The sequence below is a fragment of the Falco punctatus genome (assembly GCF_963210335.1).
Source record: "Falco punctatus genome assembly, chromosome: 1".
NCBI classification, from domain to species: Eukaryota; Metazoa; Chordata; class Aves; order Falconiformes; family Falconidae; genus Falco; species Falco punctatus.
In genome coordinates, this window is record NC_137580.1 from 75,048,889 (window position 1) to 75,071,863 (window position 22,975).

At 43.7% G+C, this 22,975-nt stretch overlaps 1 protein-coding gene across 9 annotated transcripts in view; it reads right to left on the reverse strand.

The window, feature by feature from the left end:
- The window catches only part of CCSER1 (coiled-coil serine rich protein 1), a 722,600-nt gene extending 711,120 nt beyond the window's left edge, over positions 1 to 11,480 (reverse strand). For 8 of the 9 annotated variants that reach the window (XM_080369420.1, XM_080369422.1, XM_080369423.1 and 5 more), the window contains exon 1: positions 4,888 to 5,467. The gene's annotated coding sequence lies outside the window, so the exon portion shown is untranslated. Of the gene's footprint in view, positions 1 to 4,887 lie in introns of all 9 variants that reach the window. The other variant, XM_080369418.1, reaches the window with a different exon arrangement.
- Positions 11,481 to 22,975: the final 11,495 nt, after the last annotated feature.

The window sequence follows — 22,975 nt, forward strand, 5'->3', positions numbered from 1 at the left end:
CCTGTTGAATATTTCTGTGCTCTCACCCAAATCCAAATCTCGCTGTGCTATACGAAATCAATAACTTACTTGAGAGCTGCTATTTTTACATTAAAACATTGGAAGAGATCACATCACGATAGCACATCAAAGAAAGAGCAGGAAAGAGGCCCAAAAACAAGAGTAAGAGATGCAAAAAACAAAGATGAAAGCCAGAGCTGCAAACACTCTAGGAACTAACCAATATATTTTCAGAAGCAATGATTTGCATTACCAAAGCATATCGGCAAAGAGTATATTTTAAAGCTTCCTGTCAGTCTGTCAGAACCAGTTCCTCACACTGGAAAACAGCTGTGACCCTCAGAAGCATTACTGAGCTGGATCTCAAATTCCTGATACACTAGAGCATTATAAAAAATTAAGTGGTATTTCCTTAAATAATGTAAAAGTGTCATTACATTCTAGGAGTGCTGAACTACTTTATTTCAAACTTAACAACAAAAATAAAGTCCAGGAAAAACTTCTCTTAGACTGAATAATCCGCTAGTAATTAGTCTTAAGGGAGAAAATGCTGCATAACTTTACACCCAAATCGTGCAACTGGCTCTGTAGGAAGTTTCCATATCTATGCCAAATTATCAAAAAAAGCTGTACTAACACAGTTAGGTCATTAAGATAAGACTCTGGGACTTGAGATGCATATTCCAGTTTAACTGTCTTTTCTCTACCACAAATCAACGGTGTGACTTCGATGCAAGCACTGCTTCAATCCAGGAAAAAAATAATTACACATTCACACCTCAATACTCACAGAGGCTTTCACAGTAATAATCAGGGCAAAAAAATAGCACCAGCTATACTCAACTTAGAACACTTGGATAGAAAAACATCATCGCTCAGCTCTTATAACACACCTCAGTAGTGTATTGGGGGTCTTTTTGTGTGTGTGCACAGAATTACAAAAAGCACGCAGACTGTAGTGCACATTTTAAAATCTTGTGGCTTCTTCCATACCCAGGACTTTTTTGCTTTAACTTATTTCTTGCCCGTGGTTTCTTGTCCCTTACGCTATTTTATTTCATTTTAAAACTATTCTGTACAACACAGATCATATTTCAGGTAAAAGCAGCAGACTTTGTAGGAAACATTAACATTTTGTTGCCATACAGTGGAGAAATGATACTACAAATGATACTACAGTCTTCAGTCACAGAGTGTGTGAGTTCATATCATCTACACAGTATCTACACTGTCCGTGTAACTGCAGTGAGACCAAGTTGAAAAGCAGTAAGTAACCACATGTTTAACTGCCAAACAGCTACAGAGGTTTAATACAATTGCATGTAAAATATATAGCTGCATCTTCCATAATCTCAAAAGTTAGAGGCCTTTGCTGAAGCATAGAAATATACATGAAATGTTACCGGTACAAATCACACTTCACATTTTAAGTGCTTCCAAGTTCTGTATTTTACATGCCACCTCACACAGCCAGCACATTCGATAACAAAGATCTAATAAAAAGCATATTTACTTTATCAAGATAACCCAGTTTACTGTCATTGCAGAAAGCTGCCAAATAAATGCAATAATGAGAGAAAAACCTGATGAAGCTGCATAGTCATTTCTCAGGAAACAAACTCAGCCTCTCCGTGCCATTATTTATGAATACATTTCCTTTTGTTTCCCCCTCCTGTGATGAGCCTCTCGAAATGCAGCACAACTACTTGCAAGGGGAAGACCTGAGGCACCGAATCTTATAACAAGCAGTAACTTCTGCAAGATAGAGGATATAGTTCAGTTCTTCTCCCTAACAAGCTGGTAGTTATTCCAAAAATAAACTGCACTGCTTATTAATTTGACTTGAAGTGTCTATAAGGTTTCTTCTCCATTAATACTTTCACCGACACACAAATGCTATTTCATCTCATGCTTTGCTTGTACTAACCTCAGAAAAACAACTGTGCAGCTTTCACTTTTTACTTTGCCTCAAAGGTCTGTAACACCTAGTAAATGAACACGCTCCTTACATTAGGACACCTCCAGAAGTACAGTGAAAATCCAGGAACTTAAACTCTAGGAAAAAGTCATGTACCCAGGACGTGCAGATTTGTTATGCTTTTCAAAATCCACCATTAAGTTTATTTTGACAAAATACATTTCTCAGTGACTGGTATCTGCGCAATTTGCAACAGCACCTAAAACCTATACATTGACCTTATGCAATTCTGACCTTCCAAATATTCCAGATGGGCGAATCCAACAAAGCCACGGTATCTTCCACAAACCTCCATGAAGGAATGGGAATTTGTCCAGATGAAGCAACATCACTACCTCTCTCTTGCAATTTACGGAACAGTCTATCTAGCAAACGAAAACATTGCCAAATTTATTTTAAGTTGTTCAACGTCCAGCTACTAACTACAAAGGCTTATGTGAGGCATTCGGCTTGAATCAAGAAGGAGAAATTCAACCACACACAGCTTACGCAGCATGCGAGATCATGCTCTCATACAACCACATGCTTATAGCTGAGGATACAAGATGCTTTTTCAGCATCTCCTGTGACTAACAGACTGAAATACTAAACACTGTCTGCTGTAACCCAGGCATGGTACGTACCCTATGTGCTGTTCCAGGTCCTCCTTCTGGTACAGCTCCCCATGTCTATCGCCCTACTCAGGCCTGCACCAAGGTCTCCAGAAGGCAGGCCTTGCTTGAGCCAGTGTGCACCAGCTATTCCAAAAAAGTCCTGCCAGGAACTACAGCCAGGGCTACAGGACTTCACCCTGTGGGCTGGCTGACAGACAACCTTCCCACTTTAAATTCCCTCGCCAAACTGCTGCCGAAAGCTGCTGCACTTAGTATACCCACAAGCTGAACTGGGGAAGTTCTTCAGATGACAGGGACCATTGCACGCTGGACTCCAAGGGTTAAAGGAACCACAACTTGCAGAATGTATCCTTGTTTATATGATGCACTTTAGGCAGATCCTGGACAGACATGCATTACCTTCTCCTGAGACAGTGCTGCCTATTTAGGGGACATTGCTCTCCATTTGGTATGCTAGAGATTAATAGTAACATCAGGGTAAAAAGAGTTGTCATCATCATGTTTCCAAGAGGACTTTCTAAGGCTAGTCATTCCTCTGGGTTATTCCAGGTCTGAGACAGCCCTTCCCATTTCCATTTCTAAGAAAAAATTCTTGAAATATTTTTTACTGTTTCTGCAATAATTCCCTGTCCTGCAGCAGCCTCAAAATTCATGGCTAAAGCAAACTGGTGCAGAGATGATCAACGCAAGAAAATTGTACGTACTATTTCTAGCTAGATAAATACAAACATCGCTGTCCTTCACACCAACTGCATTTGTACTACAGACACACATACAACAAGGAGTTGTAAAGAGGACAAGAACCCTCCTGAATGATTAGGCGCAATGTCTTTGCTATCTGAGCTTTTCCAGTTCATTAATATTTCACTTTTATATATTCCTCAGCTGCTTTTACAACATGCTCCTTTCTCTCCTTCTTAAGTATGAGCAAAGAGAATTGTTTGAAGTAACTAGTAGACCTTGCCTCACATCCCCACCTCCGCGCCCCCTGAGAGTTTAACACTTCAAGTGCAATATATACCAGATAGAAAAACACATCTGGCGTAGAAAAGGATAAGAGAAGATTCTGAGTCTCCCCTCTAGTTACATACAACTATAAAGGTATGCAATAAAAAATAAAGCGAACCGCCGTTTCTCTCTATGCCAAGACACTTACTGCTGTCGATTTCAAAGAGGAGACAAACATGAAGCTGAAGGGGGGGAGGGGGGGTGTCCCTTCCCTGTGGAAAAGCAGAACCACCCAGTTCCTTTGCAAGACAACTCTCAGCAACATTCTTTTCCTTGCCAAGAGTGAAAGCCAGCCTCTTTCAGCCAGGAGAAGCAACATGAAAACTATCTAGAGGAAATACAGGATTTTCACAAACCTTTTCCATAATAAGCACTACCATCACCATCTGCTCCACTTTTGAAGCATACCATGCGATGCTGGAAAACACAGGCAGCACCTTCCAGCCTCCGGCTCCAAACCCAACCCACGGCAAAGGCCACCCACGGCCGCCAGTGCCCCGGCCCTGCCCACCCACATCTCCCGAGCCGCTCCTTCGTGTCATCCCCACAGCTTCGCTGCAGGATGCTTCATCAGCGCGGGGCGGACACGCCAAAAATAAACAAGGGAGAAAAAAAAAAAAAGCAAGGAGGAAAAAAAAAAAAAAAAAAAAGCAGCACCTGATCTTTCTCCCCTTCACCTGCGGCAGCGAGGCCGGAGCAGGCTCCCCGCCCGAGGTGCAGCCGCCGCGGCACAGGCTCCCCCCGCTGCGCCCCAGGCCGCGCCCGCCGGCCCCGCAGCGCCCCCGGGCCGCCCCCTCCTGCACCGCGGCCCCCGGGGCGCTGCCCCTGCCCCGGGTGACACCTGCGGGCGCCGAGCCCGTGCCCGCCCCGCCACAAAGGCGCCAGCGCCGGTGTCGTGTGTGTCGTCGTCCCCCCCCCGCCCCCCGGTGCCCGGCCGCCCTCGCTAATCCCCGCCGCTACCGGAGCGCGGCTGCCAGGGATCAGCGCGGAGCTGCGGCACCGGCAGCCCCGACCCTCCGCCGCCGCCGCGGGTCGGCGCAGGGCAGCCGGCAGCCGCCGCCCCGCCGGAGGGAAGGCGAGGCCAGGCTGGGGGGGCCGCCCGCGCCCCGGGGCGACACCCGCCCGCGTCACCTCGGCACCTGGGAGGCGAGGCGGCCTCCACCGCCGGCACCCCTGCCCGCCCGCATGCCGCCCCGGGCTCCGCACGCCCCGCGGCCTGGGCCGGCTGCCCCTCACGCCGCGCCGGCCAGCTCAGCCCGGCGGCACCGCCCGGAGGGGACGCGTTACCTGGCCGGGCTCCGCCAGCGCCCGGGGCGCTCGCCGTCCGCCGGCGGGGGCTGGGGTCCCGCCTGGCCCCCTGCGGCGCCGCCCCCGCCCCGCTGGCTGGCTGGGTGGCTGGGCTCCTGCGTGTCCCCGGCGCGGGGTGACAGATCCGTCTGGAGCGGCTGCGCCCCAGGCCGGCGGGCGGGCAGTCAGGCGGGCGGGCAGCGGGCGGGCATGCTGCGGCCGGGCGGGCGTGTGTGCCTGCGTGTGCGTGTGTGTGTGCGCGGCGGGCGGCGTGTGGGGCGGGCGGCGGCGGGCGGGGGCGGGCCGGGGCGGCGCTTCCGCGCGTGTGCCGGTGCGGGGCGCGGGTGCCCGCGGCGTAATGCGGGGCGGCCCGTGCGCGCGGGTGTGTAATGCTGCGCGCCCCCGCGTCTCTCCGTGCCCGCGCCCGTGCGTGCCCCCCCCGCCGCGCTGCCACCTGCCGGCGCAGCCCCCGGTGACGGGGGGCGGGCCGCACGCCAGCGCGGGGGCGGCCGGGGCGGGCAGCTCCCGGGGGGGACACACGGAACGTCCGAGTCCCCCGGGAGGAGCTGCCCCCCCCCCCCCCCCCCCCCGGTGTGTTTACCCTCGCCATCTGCTCGGGGACGTGTGTTTATTTGTTGCCGTTTCCCGTCGGGGCTGGTGGCGCCTCGTCGCCCCCCCAGGCCCGTGGTTTGTCATTTTCCAGTTGCCCCGTGGCCGCCCCGGCGCGGTGCCCGTCCTGGGAAGGGAGCGAGGAACCGGCGCTGGAGCCGCCGTCCTGCCCCGGACAGGGCTCGCCCGCACCGCGGCGGGGGCAGGAACGATTCCCCTGGAATCCCGGGTCAGGGCAGAGGTCAATTACATGGCATTTAAATGTAATGAGTTAAGCTCCTTAGTCAATTCAGAAAGGAATGGTAAACCAGAGCAATAGCCATCTCCTCCGCAATGGATACTTCAGGAATACAACTGAGTTTTCGTACTGTGTTTTCTTCGTGCCAATTTATGCCGGATCCGTCCTGCGTCATGTAGCAAAGTGACTTACCTTGCCTCGGTAAGGACATCATTTAGTAAAACAAGCAGCGACTCACAAGCGACAGACTGCAGGTATGTGCCCATCCCCTCGTATCACAAAAAATAACATCCATAACTCCATGCGCTGAAGAAGCACATCAATTTTGCAGATTTCAGTCGCCACAGGGACAAAGTGTGTTCATTCTGCAACACCATTGCTCATCCTGAAACCAAAGAGCCCAAAAAAGTGTTAACTATTAGGTTTATACAGAGAAACGCAGATCAGAACGGAGCCAATGAGAATTTTGAAGAATTTTGAGTAAAACACTTTTCCACAGCTACAAGTTAACAGCAACAAAGAGGTTCTGCTGAAATTCTGAGTAAGAGTTGTGTGAGGGTGCAGAAGCAGTTGTGTCTGTGTCACGTTTGGTATGAAAGTGTCGGGAAACTGACTGACTTCCAAAAGCCAAACTTGCAAACAAGTCTGTTCACCGTACCTGATTATATTTAAATATAACTCTTGTCAATTTGTTCAACACGCTCACAAGACTGTTCTATGAAGTGTAGTAACCAAACCTAAAGGTGTTTCTGTTTCTTCTTGGGCCACATAATAAACGTAAAATAGATCAAATGGTCTATGGTCGCAGAGGAAAATTTGGCGTACACAGCACGCGGTAGTACCACAACGATGCTACGTGGAGAGAAAGATTTTTAGTAACCCATCATCCACATGTAAAAGGCAAAAAAAAATCTCATGCGACGCTGCTTCCAGAGCAGATGTTCATTATTGAAAGCACCTACCTTCCCCATTTGGGAATTTGAACCAACGGTAAGCAGTAACCAGACCAGTTTACTGCGAGCTAGTTCACAACCCAGCAAAGCATTTAAGCATGTACGCAACAATATGTGCATGAGTGGTCTCAATGGAGACAAAGAGTATTTGCCATAAGAAAAAATATGGGTTGCGTAGCTGCTTTGTTAGGCTGAAACACCCTTGAAGTCAGAAGCAGAGGAACCGGTGTTTTGTAGAATCAGGGTTCTCCGAAGAAGAGGCTTGCATTATTTTGGGGCTCCGTCTCTTGCCCTCCTTCTTCCTTGCGTTCAGCAGGAAATTCCCAGAGCCTCCTAACAGTTAACTCCTACTCTCCGGCAGGTTTCTGTGGGCTCTCCTGCCTGCCGTTGCCCTGAAAGGTGAGCCCCTGTGGTTAAGCAGCACTTCCAGACTCAGAAGTGATGCTTCCAGTGAAGCCAGCAAGGCTTTGATCAGCCCAGTGACACAGGCAGATGAACAACAACAGCTAGAGATTGTATGGAATAATGGCAGCTTTTCCAACACTAAATTGCATTCTAGTAAATTGCGGGGGAGGGGGAGGGAAGCCCCAAACATTGTAATACACTTAAGCGTCAAGCAATACCTGTTTTGAAGTAGGTTTGCTAACAGAGACCCCAGCAGACAGCTATGGGAGCTGCGGGAAGAGAAACACTTTGGCCACCATGCCCTGGACCTGCCCAAGCACACACAACCTGGTTCTCTCCTCCCACCTGTTTCCTACTGGTATGGCCCCAGTGACTTCAGCAGAAAGCCTCTCTGTACTGCAGGTTATTCCAGCAAAATCTTCATTAGGTTTTGCTAGCACAACAAAGCCTTAAGAAGAAATTCTAGATTCAGAGACATGCGGATTCACCAGGAACAAGACATTCTTGTTGACTAAGAAATAAATGTCCCAAAAGCCACAACTGACATGTCTGATTCCCTTGCACCACGTATCCGCTCTTCCCACTCCCTCTCAGTTTGTGTTCATCCCTTCTTGCCTGACCGATAGTTTCACATGATCCCATGTGCTTGATGCTGCCTCCTTCCTCATAAATCAGAGGGATGTGTTTTTTTCACACTTTTATCACTTTTTTCCCCCCCCACACATGTCATCACAGGGGAAGCACAGGGGGAGCTGAGGCATATGAGACCAAATCAGTTTTAACAGCCGTGTCCATCGGGGTCGGGCATGCATCCCTGTGCAACCTTCTTCAAGGCCTCCACCCTTTTCCAAACAGGCATCTCTGTATTCCTGAGCTAAGCGCGTGCCTGTCTGTCTTCTTCAACAGACCGGACAGACACTCACTGGTTGCCTGCATGAGTGACCCAAACTGCTTGAAGTTTTGGGCTGGCCTTAGTCATAAACAGCCCTTTTGGGGTAAAACAGATTCACCCCTGTTTTGTAGGAGCATTTCATGAGCCTGAAAGGAACCAGTTCTGGGAGGACAGCTAAGCACGCCCAGCAGTGACTCATGGATACAGGCTGGGAGAGCAACCCAGCCTTGGCACTGTGGTACTCCGGGGCATCCCGGGCGGTCCAGGGGATGTATGGCTGTATTAGACTTCACTAAAGATTTTTCTCTAATGATATTATTTGAGCCAGGTTGGCACTGGGGGCGTTGCTACACTACAGTGACCATGAAGCACTCTGGTCAGACCCTGGTCTACCATACCATCACAGGAGGGGGCAAAGGAGGCCCTCAAGAAATATCTGTTCAGTGGAGCATTGCCACACTAATCGATATGTATTGGTTTTGCATTGCATACGATCATATCCACTTACACCCTTGCAGCAAGGATTAATCAGGTGACCTTCCACTTGCTGTATAGTGCCATGTGTGTGCAATGTGCTGAATAAATACTGCCATTGAAACCGGTCGGTTTGTTAAAAGCGATGAATTTTATCATGCTAACACTGAAATCTCAAAGGAGGTTTAACCTTAACCACTTTGGTTAATCAAAAAGAATAGTAATCTGAAGCAGTTCTTAAATTAATGTTCAAGGGGTTTGTTCCCTGCTTTTAAACAGGCTGTAAATTGATTTATAGTTTGTGTCTCTGGGCTCCTTCAGCACAAATGGCACAAATGACATCGCTATTTAGGAAGATAACCACCGTCACTACTGAGCCCAGGAAGAACAATTACAATTAGAAATACAGAATTTCTATTCATTCAGAAAGATAAATGCTCCTTACACTCTCAAAATTTAGTTTATTAAATTGAACAAAGAAAAGTTATTTGACTATCTCTGTAATGTGATAACTGACACAAATTTACCCTTGATTAAAAATCTGTAGTTTGGCATTAAAAAAGGATCAATCCCCATGCCCTCGCTTTCCTCGTTGTCTAGTCTGTTAAAACGCTCAGTTTATCTATTTTGGCTTTGCTACTTCTTTTCAAACAGGTTCAAACAGTTAACGCAGATATTGTTATCATTCTTTGCTGGAAATTGCGATGTCAGTGAATGTATAACCACCACAGAAGGGCAGCAAAAAGATTTCTCTTTAACAAACTAGCTTTGTGAATGCGGGTTTTTTTTTTTTAGCTAGTCCAATTTCAAGTACTGTTGATATGTAAGCTTTGTGCTTTACTGTTAGCAGTATAATCCAAATAGTAAAAATCTTATCAGCTCTAATATTTGTATAAATGAGCTTAGCAGTATCGTTTGTTTACATTTCCATATAGAAATATGCCATAACTAGAGAATACGATTTTGTGTAAGTGTAAATGTATTTATTTCAAGGGTTCACTGGCAAAACTGTCTTGGTGAAAAAAATTACACTCCAGACTCAGAGAGAGAGATTTTCCCAGTAAAATCTGTGCACACTGGCTGAGGGTCTGATCCTGTAGCAAGTGAGCAAACTCCTGGTTCTCCGTTGTAATCGGTGAAGCTCCACATGGATACATAAATCTGAAGGTCTCCAAAGGTCTGGGGAGTTGTATTTTCACAAACAGCATCTGATAAAAGCACACAATGCCTTGTGTGTTTGCATGCCTTTTTATTTGGACAACAGAAGTCTGCAGAAAGTCAATTTTACTTTCCATTCTGAGCTCTTCCACTTGGAGAATCCCTATAGCAAAATATTTTGGTTCTCCAAGTTACCAGGGTTTATTTGTTTGTAATTTGTCTGTTCAGCTTTGTGATCTTTGCACTTAAATGGTGGAAATATTTGGATTTGTCAGGGGGGGGTTAAAAGGTTGTTTTCATAACATTTACATGTTTGGCAAAACAGAATTTGACCAGCATTCTTTCCAGCATTGTTATTTATCCCTTGTACAAAATGTGAATAAGGCAGGAAACCTGCTGAAAGGGAAAACTGTATTTCTATTTGAAATAGATCAAGTGTTAACATTGAAAACACACTCTGAGGGTGGTGTTCTGTACCAGAAAACAGAAGATTAAAAAAGAATAATGTATGCCTCATTTTATCATATCTGTGACTCTAATGCATCATCACAGCAGGAGCTTTCCACAGTACCACTGAACCTGGGGGGCTGAGCAAATTCCTCATTTAAGTCTCATTAATTACATTTGCCTTAGGCCTAAATAACACCTGAAGTTGTTCGGTTAGCATAGAATTATGAAAGTTTTCCTCGTACATTTAGTGAGCAACAGCTTCTCTGCTTTTCAGACAAAAGACTGCACAAGAGACAAAAAAGAAAGAAAAAGGTAGGCATCATCTGAGATTATGCAGAGGAACGTAGGATGGCCAGGTATATACATTAATTCATGGAAATGTATAAGGTGCACCTATATATTATGCAGTGTGACACCTAAAAGACCAGTTAATGAGAAGGCTTCCAGCACAAATACGCCAAGGGCCCTGCAGCCCCTCGTTACAGCTCTTCCAGGCGCTCCATACCAAAGGTTTTGCTTGGTACCATTCACCCAGGTAGAGCAACACCAGCTTTCCAGCACACCCTTCCCAAATTTTCCCTTTCACTTCTGCTGCTGTAGATCTAAATTCTTTCCTGAAATGCCCATTCTTCATGCACCTATCCGTCAATACTGACTTGACAGAGGAGAAAACTTTTTTCCTCCACTACTTCAGCTTGGTAAACAAACAAACAAACAGCCACCCGTAAGAACTTCTAGTTAAACTTTAAATATTGGTCAAAGATAAAGAATGAATATCAAAACCAGAGGAATACGTGATGTATTTTATAGATTATAGATGGTTATAGATTATAACCAACATCTTGGCAAATGTATAAGCTCACTGGAAAAATGCATAAGCTCATTCAGTTAATGATGTTCCTCTACATAGCCTTTCAGTTTGATCTTCAGTAGGAGGAATCTACCTGGAAAAACATACTGGAAATAAATATGCAATAACTTCTGAGACCCCTCGGTGCATTAGCTCTATATATCCCCTATGTAGTGGTCACATTGGCAAGAATTTGGAAAGCTGTATGTGAATGATCACCAATGCTTTTTCAGGAAGGCAAAGGATTTGGTCTTCATATAAAACATCAGCTTCGTATTTCCTCTAACACAGGAAAAAGCACATTCGTTTTTGGATCTTTAGCAGTCACACAAACCAGCCAGTGGCAGACCTTGAATGCCTATACAACAGTACAGATGTACCCAAATAAAAATGCAAGCATTTAAACTCCAACTAAAACTCTGATTTTTTTTTTTAATCTGGGAGGCAGATTGTTTATGGGCTACTACAATAGGGTGTGTTTGAATACTCCGCGAGTGCATTGCTGTGCCCTGTCTCAGGCTGCAGCTGGAGAGTGGGCCTACGGGACTAAATGGATGGACAGTCATACCTCCCAGTCTGACCCTGTTGCCTTTTCCACAGCACCACCCCAACTTTCTATTTGCCACCACGTGTAACGCAGTCTCAGGCAGACACGTGTAAATGCGAGATAGTGGTTTTACAGAGTAGTATTTGCGTGGAAATTTCCAATTTTTTTACCAAAGTCTGCAAGAGGTGAGTTTGCAGTAGGGGCAGCTTTGCTTCATCAGCCATTGCACTGGCTTGTGTGATCACGAGGCTCCAGGGGAGAAGGCATCAAGCCACAAGCTCTCACAATGTGCAATCAAACAGAGATACACAGACACGCTAAGATGCCTCCATTTTCACGTTCATGTCTATTACACCTGGCTTCGTACTTAGTATTTATGGAAGAGAGGGCATATTCATTATTCAAACATCCCATTTTAAAGTCAGTTTCCAAAAATGTTCTGGTGTCTGTTAGAGAAGGACAGTCACTGAAACCCATGTTGTGATGCTGATTTAAGTGCAAGGTCTGCAGCTAGCGATGGGAAATCTAGTCTGCTTAATGAATTTATTGGGCTTCGGCTCACATCCTAAAGGATACTTATTACTCCATTACATACTCTATTATTACACCGTGTAATTGTTATGAACATCACAAACACCCATGATGTATAGCTCTATCGGTCAGGATGAGAAAAAAACCAGCACACTTCCCCAAATATAGAAATGCTCAGTATTGCCTCATGCACTGAGTATTTGGAAGTGCTCATATTTTGGCTCAGGTCCCTGGAGCACATATCCCTTCCTAGAGAACATGCATCTAGAAAAGAGGATCTTCGGTAACGGGAGAAGTCTGGTGTTCAGTGAAAGCACCAGCTCCCTACGGCTCTTATGTGAAAGTTTCTTTCCCAGTTTGTATTCAGTTTAAATGACCTGAAGGATGACACCAGAAAGGTCTGTTAACTTCATCCTGGGTATTTTATCTACTTACGCTATTTATAGTCACATAAATGTGATAACTGACATTAAACAACCAAATTTTCAGTAGCGTGGATTTCAAAAGCATCAGTAAATGCAGCAGTGTACAGGATGCAGGTAGAAAGGTACCAGAAATTTGTGGAGTTCGGTATGCCCAAACATTGCCAAACACATACACTTCACAACTAAATCAATAAGAAAACCTGTTCAAAACACAAAACTTGTTTCACTAATATATAGTAATAATAATTCACGCGTCACCACATTTCCTGACTTTTATATCCCTATTTACTCTTCCCCAGAGTATAATTTTATATTTATCATGACAATCTTTGAATCATATACAGATAATAAATAGGCTCCTTCTGAGATACATGTACAGAGTAGTTATGAAATAAACACAGATATTTGTTCCCAGCTCTATGTAATGTTCAGAGTTTTTCAGATTATTTTAACTCATCTGTGCCTAGACCATAGACAACTAAGTGCCATTGGAATGGACGTTAAATAAAAATAGAAAATTAAAACCTGAGTGTTGCAGCAAGTAAAATGTGCCAGTGTATTAAACGTGTCCATTAACACACACACACACAAACACAGTGTGTCTTTCTCTCCCAAGGGCAACAGTAAGTTATGCCTCAACAAGCAGCATGGATTTATGTCCCTAAATGCTTCTCTCCTGAATAAACATCTGTATACCTGCCATGAAACGTGAGGAATCTTGTGTCCTTTAGTTAATTCCAAGATACTGAATTAATCTTTGAGAAAAAAATGTAGTAAGTAATTCTATTAATTAAATTGTGATTTCAAAAAAACATTAGGGCAAGACAAAATATTTTCTCTAAATTGTAGGTATAAGATGTTTTTACGCAAATCTGTGGTTTCTTTTCTTTAAATGGATCCTATGTTTGAAGTGATTATAAATAGGATCCTTTCAGAGAGAAACTGTCACTTAGTCTGTGTTTTAGCCCAGCAGGATTCTGGTCTTCATTGAATATTTTGAGGAGTAAGTCTGATAGATTCTGGAGAGTATATAGGAGCTAGGGACCTAAACCCAATTAAAATACTGGAAATTGGATACTAACTCCCACAGACTTCCTCAAATATTCCATACTGAATGGATGTGGTCTTTATAACCACACTTTCTTTTGAGTCAGTATGAGACATTTCTCTTGTAAAAGGAGGACCTCTGAAAATACCAACTGGTGCCCACAGATTTTATTTAAGAATTGTGACCAGGATCCGCATTATGTAAGACTACAAAATTTTAGCCCTTGTAGAAGATACACTGACTCAGTGAAAGAGGAAGCTTGCTACGGAAGTTCATGAGTGAATATACACGTATTTTGCTAATACTTAACCGAAGAACACCAACTCGTATCTGCTGAACTTGGTGGCAAAGGTCCCAGTAATTTTAATGGGAGGGGCACTGGAGTCATAGCAGTGGGTGAATTACCTATAACCACAGTACTAAGGACATCCCCTATACAAGGATGGTGCTTATATTTAGAGTTCAAAGAGTTTCTCCCTGCCTCTTTGGCAAAACTGAAATTTAAGCCTTAGCTGTTAGGAACAGAGCAGGGCTTGGAGCTGTGTGTTTCAAAGCATATTTAGCATTAATAGCCAAAACATAAAACCGAGATGGGAATAATTACATCTAATAGCTTTAAAAAGGGAAAGGTACACATGTTTGGGGGCTGATCTAAATACTATTAAAAACATGTGGAGAAAAAAAAGCAGTTGTCTGCAGAAAGTGCCTAGAGTTACTCAACTGCCTGCCATTCCTTAACAACTGCTCCCACAGTAGTAGAGGTGGCAATAAAGATGAAATATTAAAAAGTGTTCTTCTACAATAATGGGTTTTTAATAAAAAGTCAGTAGTAAGGTATAAAAATGTTTTTTTAAAAAACTATACGTGTTCTAAATCTACAAATGCACGGAGTACAACCCTGTGAGCAGTGGTAGAATTTTATCCTGTTTCCACTCTCACCACCTAGCTCTTCCACAAAGACGCCCACTCTCAGAAGCACTAAACAGAGCAAATTACTTATCTACAAATAGAGAAATGTCTTTAAAAATTACTTAAACTTCCCTTCAAAATGCATGCAGAAATTTCTGAATTATCATCGATAGTACATACTGTGTTCAAACAAAACTCGCTGTTAGGCTCAACTATCAACACCACTCTGCTTTAGCTTTTAAATAGTGTGAGAAAAGAGGGTGGGAGAAGAAAGGCAGCAGAAGTGCTAATGCAATTGTTTGATGTGAGTATTCAAGAGGCAGAGAGGAGGAGGCAGGCATTCTGCTACTCACCCTTTTTAGCAGCAAATATTTATAGCTGTCCATAAAAAGTCATACTGTTGATTTTATTAGTCTAATGTTGCTATTACGTACATCTCCATGGAACAGTTCAATGTTCATGGATCTTTTTTTCCGTCCCTCGCTGTACGCTGTAGCCAGTGAAAAGAGTTGTGCATGCGTCTGCCCCTGCACCATCCAGCATGGCAATTTGCCAGTGGAGAGTGACTGACTTCACTTCAAAATGTTTTCTGTTTAATTAGTGTGAAAAAAACCAGCAACCCAATTATCTAAAAGGACTGTGTGGGTTCTCTTCATCATGAGGAAAATAACACCACCAACATCCGCTAGTGCAGGAATATCTATTTTATGCAGGAATAGCTGTTTTATTAGAATCAGATATCTAACAGTGCATTCTTAGAATAACAGGTTTGGCTATAAAGCATGGAGTTTCCCGACTGGCCTACTAGGAGGATGCTGTGTTAGAGTTTCAACCCTTAAAGCCTGGGTTCAATCATTTCCCCTGCGAGGAAGCTTCCTCCCTGCCCTCACCTTCCCCCTACCCCTGTACAGCTTCAGAAACCCCCAGCGAGACATCGGGTAAAATGCTTTAAAGGAATCAAGACTCAAGAGCTAGCAAATATACGTAGGGAAATCTTAAGCAGGTATATCCTCAACACATCACTAATATGAGAAATAATGTAAGGTTTTGCAGCATCCTTCTTGGCTCCAGCATCCTGTAGCTACCAAAATCAATTGGAAAATTATCTTTGACTTCAATGTTGGGCCCATTGCAATCTATTTGTTCCTTGGACTATATCCAGACCCACTTATTTTGATTCCATTTACATTAATCTAACAACGCACAGAAATCTGGCTGAGGGCTGAAGCTCTGTTCTGCAGAACAGTTCCTTTTATTCTAATAAAACACCTAAAAATATTACTTCTATATGTTGTAAACTAATCCATTGATTTATGATTAAAGTGCATAATTTGAAATGTACACTGAAACATTTTACTTCTACAAGCCAGAGGAAAAAAAAAAATTCCTTTGCAATAGAAAGCCCATTATATCAATAGTATTTTATGTGTGCGTGTGTGTAGAAGTTCAGTGTTTTACATAAAATTATCTGGATCTTACTTATCATATTGTGGGAATATGCTCTGACCCACCACAGGATAAATTCCTAGAAACTCAGATTCCAGTATTTACTCAGCACTTCAAGGAGAGATGATGCTCAGCACTGGTTGGAAAACTCATTTTTGCCCATTATTGCAGTATTTATATAAGAAAACCTCCTGACACCGATTGTAAAGATTTTCTTGAGGAAAAAAAAAATGGGCAGAAGACTTCCAAGCCTCACTGTGGTTATGCCAGGGAGGCAGATTTGCAGGGACAACTGAGGGCGCCTGTCAGCTTCATTGAGGGACCGCTGCTGTCCCTCAGTATTAGGCTGCCTGCTACCGCGGCTGGCTTGAATCCATGGTTCTGATGTTGGTACAGAGGTAACTGCGTATGTGGGGATGCTGCCCAAAGAGCTGGAAAGCTTTTTGAAGGCACGTAAGTGTCAAAACATCTACCAGTGCAGTGAGGGAGCTGAGCCAGGGGGTCAGAGAGTCACATTCAGATCCCGGCTCAACCCAGCCACCTGCCATTCAGGTGAGCACAGTAACCTGAGGTTATTTTTTATTTTTCCTAGTCTACACTGCATAAATAATTCCACATTTATTAGCCTGGTCTTTTACACCTGCAGGCAAGTGTGACAACCTATGGAGCGAGCATCCCGTTGTCTCTTTCTCAAGGGACATTCAGGGGAACACTTCCAGAAGAAGAAACTGACGGAGACCTCAGCCCTCCAAAGTATCTACTAACTTGTTTGTCAGGACAGTGTCTCTGAGGAGTAAATCACAGGGATTCATGTTTTTGTGAAACAGGCAGGACTGGAATGTGAACTTGAGCCTCTCACTTGCAGCTGCTTTGATCACCAGCCATTGCAAACCGGGCAGTGTGTGTCAGGTCCCTCCACCCAGTCCTCACTGGGCTGGAGTGGTTTGGGTCAGGAGGGATCTCAGGACATCACCTGGTCCAAGCTCTGCTCAGGGCAGGGCCAGCTTACAGACGTATCTGACTAATGGCACATTTTGGAATAAACTCCCAGGAAAGTGTCACACTTGGAGTCCCAAATGAAGGGGTGGATGGCACGTACGTAAACTCCAGATCTTTCTTCTGGTGTTCACTTCCTAGCTGTTCCAAGCTATATGGGCTTTTCTGGTTTCAAAGGATCCCTTCCTCAAACTTATTTTTACTTTTGGTTTTTTTTTTCCCCCCAAAGAGGGTGCCCATTTTACACCTGAATACTAAATACAGGTTGAGTGCTGAGACACATGGGGAAACCCCAGGGAGGTGGCCTTGACCTGCTGCACACCCTGACTGCTCTGGAGCACCTTTACCATGACAAGGGGTTGTCTGCGGACCCTCCAAGATATCACATCGGCCCCTGTAAGAGGGACGTTGCCAGACAAAGTTGTCAGGCAAAGGAGAGACCAGAATCAGTGACTCTGGCCTCAGAGCTCTAACACTGCTTTTGCCTCTGGTATACTACTGCAGGTAGTAGACATCCTACTCACAGGTTTTCACAAGGGGTTTTATGAAGCACATTGCTTGCTGATTACCCATGTCAGCTGTTAAAAAAAAAAAAAAAAAAAAAAAGTCTTACAAATCTAAACAAGTCTTTACAATGGAGAATATAGACTGAAACCTCAGCTAAGAGCTACGCTTTTGGAAACAGACTCAAACAAAATTCCATGAATATGTGAATTATTATTATTTGAATAAAGAAGATGCAGGACAGAATGTGAGTGAAGATCATTATGGTAGAAAAACTATAGGTGCAGCAGAAGAAAATATGACTCAGTACCAGTCACCCTAACACATGACAGAGCTTGGGATGTGGCAGAGCTGCGGGGGAAAGGCTGTGGACTAAGCAGCCTCTTCACAAGCTGACAAGAATTCTGAGGAAAGTAAGACAAAATGATCAAATAAACCCATTTGAACATTAGAATGATAGCTGTGCAGTTAATTAATTACAACGGGTTAGGACCAAGGGATAGGAAGTTTCTAACTTTCACATAATCTTATTTTTGAAATGGTCAGTGACCAAGGGGCAGTGATTCACCAGGTGGTTATAGCTACAACTAGACATAGCTTAAACTCTAAGCCAAATCAAACCGTACTTTATGGCATAACCTCAGATGAATCAGCTGATCATCCTGTTTCAGGCATCCAGGCGGAAGAGCTGTGAAAATCTGAGATGATTGAAACCATAACACAACTATCAAAAATAACAAATAGCTAAGAGAATTCCATGTGGCTGATCATTACAAACTAATTAGTAGGGAACGTTGGTCTGGTAGCTAAAAGACCGTTTGCTCAAGAGGGATGGTAAGGGGCGTTGAGGTGTTGGTGTGGCTAGGGTGAATGCCGTGGTCAGGGAGCTCATCCATGCTCTGCTGCCGTACACCTGCAGGAATCTCCATCAGTCTTGTGCCAGAAATAAATATGCTTTGATCTCTTCAGTGAACAGACCGTGTGAACCATGACAGAACCAGATTTTCAAGTTCGTTCACCTCCTGGGAAACTGAATACCATCTCTTTGACCCAAGCACCTCCTCTCCCTGCGGCAGAGGCCGGGCTGGGTGCACAGACAGTCCCTGGGTGGAGAGGAGAGGAGGCTCCTGGGTCACCCCATGGGGCTGGAGGGCGGCTTTGCCCTGGCCCTGCTCTCTGTGCTCACCAACTCCTCCAAGCACCCCTCGATATCAGAGTGCTTGAGCACAGTTCCTCACTGTCCTGCTTCTTCCTTCACCCTGGGGTGCGGGTTAAAGCCAGCACCTGAGGCAAACCCCCAAGACAGAGATCCCCAAAATTTCATGCTGGCCCTTTGCAGCATTTTCAGTGCATTTGTGTCTGAACAAATGGCAAAATTGTATCTCTGGGGAAGAGTTGTTAAGCAATGCTCTCAAACTAGTCAACCAGCAAGTAACTGGCACCCAAATAATTTTATACTGGCAGGGAGAAGAGATGCACGTGCAACACAAAGCTCAGCGTTTCTATTCACACAATGACAACAGTGCATTGGCAAACCTTTTACGGCATTTTTCAGTTGTTCCCTGGCCCCTCTGCAGCTGAGGATTAAAGACAGCAAGGCCCTTTGTGTGCTGGAGCCGGCCGCCTGAGGAACACGCCTGGCCCATGGGGTGGGCTCCCCACGAGCCCTCCAGCCGCAGGGCGATGGCAAAGCGATCAGAGGAACAAGGAGCAAAGACAAGGAGGCCCTTCGGGAAACCCTGGGAACAGGCCAGCAGAAAAGCCCTCGCTCCGGTAGGTTTTTTGTTACCAAACACTATGGAGGGGGCTTTAAGAAACAGTTCAAGCTTACCTTTTAAATGAAGTAAAACTTGCACATGACCTTTCCATAGCATCTCCTAATTTCTTCTTAAATGATATATGACACATACACATTAATCTTTTTTTTTTTTTTTTTTTTTTTTGGGGGGGGGGGGGGGCCACGGGTAACATCCATTCTGAACAACATCTTGTTTTTAGCAGAAAGAAAACATTTCTAACAAGTACTATGTCAGCACATCAAACTAATGCAAACCCATGTTTGTAAGTAACAGCTACTAATAGCATTGCACATCTGAGATATTTCCTTCTGTCTGCTAACCATAAGACAGAGAAAAGTGAAATTATGTTCTATGGTACAAACCAAATACACCCTAGGAAAAATAAAGCCTATGTATTTAATTATTCTTTGCCACTGTGCATTCAATCAAATCTTCTATCACAGTTGACAAGGCCAACTTTGCACCTTCCTGTTGTTTTGTCATATATAAACAGGATGTCATTCCACTGGGGAAAATAATTGTCAACAATAAAGAGGTGGTTTCTTTGACATTTGCAAAGATATTGCTGAAAAATCTCTTTAGTATGGATTACTTCACCTCGCTGAGTAGGAGAACTGACTGGAAACTAAGCTGTAAAGCACGATGCCTGCTATTGTGCCTAACATGAAAATGCAGTAACTGCATTCCCTATAGCTTAGAGGAAGACATACCCCCTGCCAGGCAAAAGACAGGCAAGTACTCCTCTCTCTCTGCCAAAAATTCATGCTGCAATATAACAAATGGCTGTTCACAGATACTTATATTCCATTGGGGGGTTAGGGGGCAGAAAGCAAAAATAGTGCTAAGATCAAGGTGAACATGATTTTTAGACTGGTTCAGAAAGATAACCTTGACAGTTCAGTTACAGTGAAAGCCCAGTGGTAGTTCCATATCCATAAAGATATGAGAACTTTTGGTTAAAAAAAAAAAAAAAAGTATGTGGCATACAGCTGAAGTCTCAAGGATAAAGAGGCCTCAGGGGCAGAGGGAGAAGGAACCTCAGACAGATTCCCTGACCTGACTCCCATTTTCCAGCGTTGCACATAACGCATTCCCAAACAAAAGTTACAGTTTTGTAGGGATCTAGGATTTTCTTAATTTCATGAGAAGAGCATTACACATTAGACTGTGAAGCACATGGTTAGGTAGTTTGTCAGTCGTTATCTGATAATATATGACAACTTCAGTGATTGTCTACAGAGCTAAACACTTGCAGTGTCATCAAAATTAGTTGCTGAGGTTTTATTTGACATGCAAATTAAGAAGCATGAATAAATTGAGAAGAAAGATCCTGCAATTTCTTTTTAAGTATATTCAGGCAAATGCAAAAGGAATCTCAGAATGGTGTTTCATCTTTTTCTTTTTTTAAAATCAAGAGCATGATTACATTATACATGGACTTCATCAGTCTACACAAGAATAACTTAAATAACTGAGATATTATATCTTAGCGCCTGCGATACAGTACCATTTGGGCTGAGTCAGCTGGTGGTTAGAAGGAGCAAAAGAGATGATACACCTGCCTTCAGTTGTCCTTGGTGTTTGAGGTTGTCAGAGCCCAACCTGTCCTTGGCTTCTGCTACAGGTTGTGGGAGGTGATGATGGTTTCATAGTCTGCATGGTTTCCACCTGTGACAACTCCCCTTCAGCCCAAGCCACAGAAGCATCCTTTGTGCCTATCTGGAAGGAGCAGGAAAAACTGCAGGAAAAGCATAGCCCTAGTAACCTCTCCAGCTCCTGGAGAAAGCTAGAGCTGCTTTGTATTCTGCCTTACAAATATGAAAGCTGCACATTTAACCTCACCTTTTGTTTTCCATCTTCTTTTTCAATTTGCTGCTACTTCAGTGTTGGTCCCTGCACTTAAAACAATTGCCTCATTAACAAAGGCCAAGTACCAGCTGTATTTCCTTTAATGCTTAAATTCCCACCTTTCCCAGTGAACTTCATTGCTCAACTAACCTTAAATAATATTAAATAGCTGCTGCAGCTTCTGTGTACTGCTTTGTCCATGTTCAAACAAATCTTGCTGATACCAGCTCACAAAAGAACAGCACTTACTATAATAAGAGCAGGGCTGGACCATGTGCCAGGTGTCTTCTTTTAAGCTGCATGTATGTTAAACAGTCAAGTGTTGCATACATCACTGTAGATTAATAACAAAAGTGTTTCCATTATTCCTTTCAAGTCATTTACTTTGCTGAATGCTCAAGTCTTAAATCTTTTTCAGAGAACTACCCACCTATATGTACTTATTGTAAATGCCTGTGATATGCAGAAAGCTAATGCAAGGTTGGTAATAATTAAAACTAACTTAATTACAATGGAATAGAGTAAACACCAATAACAATATGTGCATTACCTTACGTTGTCAGTAGCTGTACGCATTTAAGCACTCATAAAGAGCATCAGATATTTCTTGTAGCTGCACATGGGTTTACCACCTAAGCAATTCACAGTATGTGTGAATTCATGGTAAACTATTTTAAGAGTGTAGCAATTAATGCCACTGGATAATTGCACAGCACAAATAGTAATACAGCCCGCATCTGTGTAAACACTGGGGGGAAAAAAAGATCATAATGATTAGTACTGTTTCAAAGCCATATTAGATTAATTCAGAAGGGAGACTTAAATTGTTATGCCTTATTTATGATTTAGATAAAGTACTCACAAAACAAATGAATGCTTATCCTTGGAATTCATTCTACTCAATACTCTGCTTTTTCATAAAGCCCATGGTTTGTTTTCATTCATGAACTATCCCATTGTAAATCGGATGACACTTGTCAGGGCATTTTTGTATTTCATCTTTTTATCAAAATGGAGCATCAATTGCCAAAGATAGCCAAGGTAATATGAAAATATACATAAATGGGAGCAAATGTACCCACAGAAAATTTGGTCAGCTGCTTCTATTGTTATTTCAAGCATGCGAGGAGACAAAGCTATATTTCACTTAACCCATTTGCAGTCCATTTTATATTTATGAAATTGAGCTGATGGGTGCAGATGGCTGCAGGGTAATTTGTAGTTACAAGCACAAACAACCTTTTTGTCAGGAGCTCTGGGGTCTGCTCGTGGATCTTCTCCAGGACCAGCAGCAACCTTCATACACTCAGTGTACTTGTACCTCTGTTTAAAATTAGCAAAAATGCTGCCTCATCTTGGCAAAGCTTTTTTTTTTTTTAATAGTTTTAATTATTGTGGTTTTTTTATTATGGTTTTAATAAAACAAGAGGCAATATATGTTTAAAATACTACTGTAACTGGCGGTTTTGCACTGATTGGATGAAAGTAACAGTAAAAAGTAAAATTTCTATGATTTTACTGTTCTTGATCTGCTACATGGGTAGAAAACCGCATAAAAGAATGTCAGCCGAGGATCAGATGATCATGTTACTAACTCAGGTAGTTCCATGTGCTAATGGGTTGGAAGTATCCCACCACACAGACTGAGCAAGTTGAAGTAGTGGTACAAAAAGCTTTGGAAGTTTTACCAGGAGTTGGAAAAATAAGAAATTGAGTCTAGCTTGTTTTTTTTTTTTCCCCAGTACATTATTTCCTATTGCCATCTACCAAGTAAATCTATTTGCATCTATCAAAAGAAACCATCAGGTTATACAAGAGGCTCTGGGAGTCCCTGTGCCTGTTAACAAGCCCGCAATAGATAAATCCAGATGTTCCGACACTGCCTCTGCTATGAGAGCACCACAAGACAGTTTGGCAGGGAAAACCAAAGCAAATGACCACAGTGTCAGATGCGGAGCCATCGATAAAGTACTGACCCGTGACAACGAGCTCAGTGCAAGCCATGG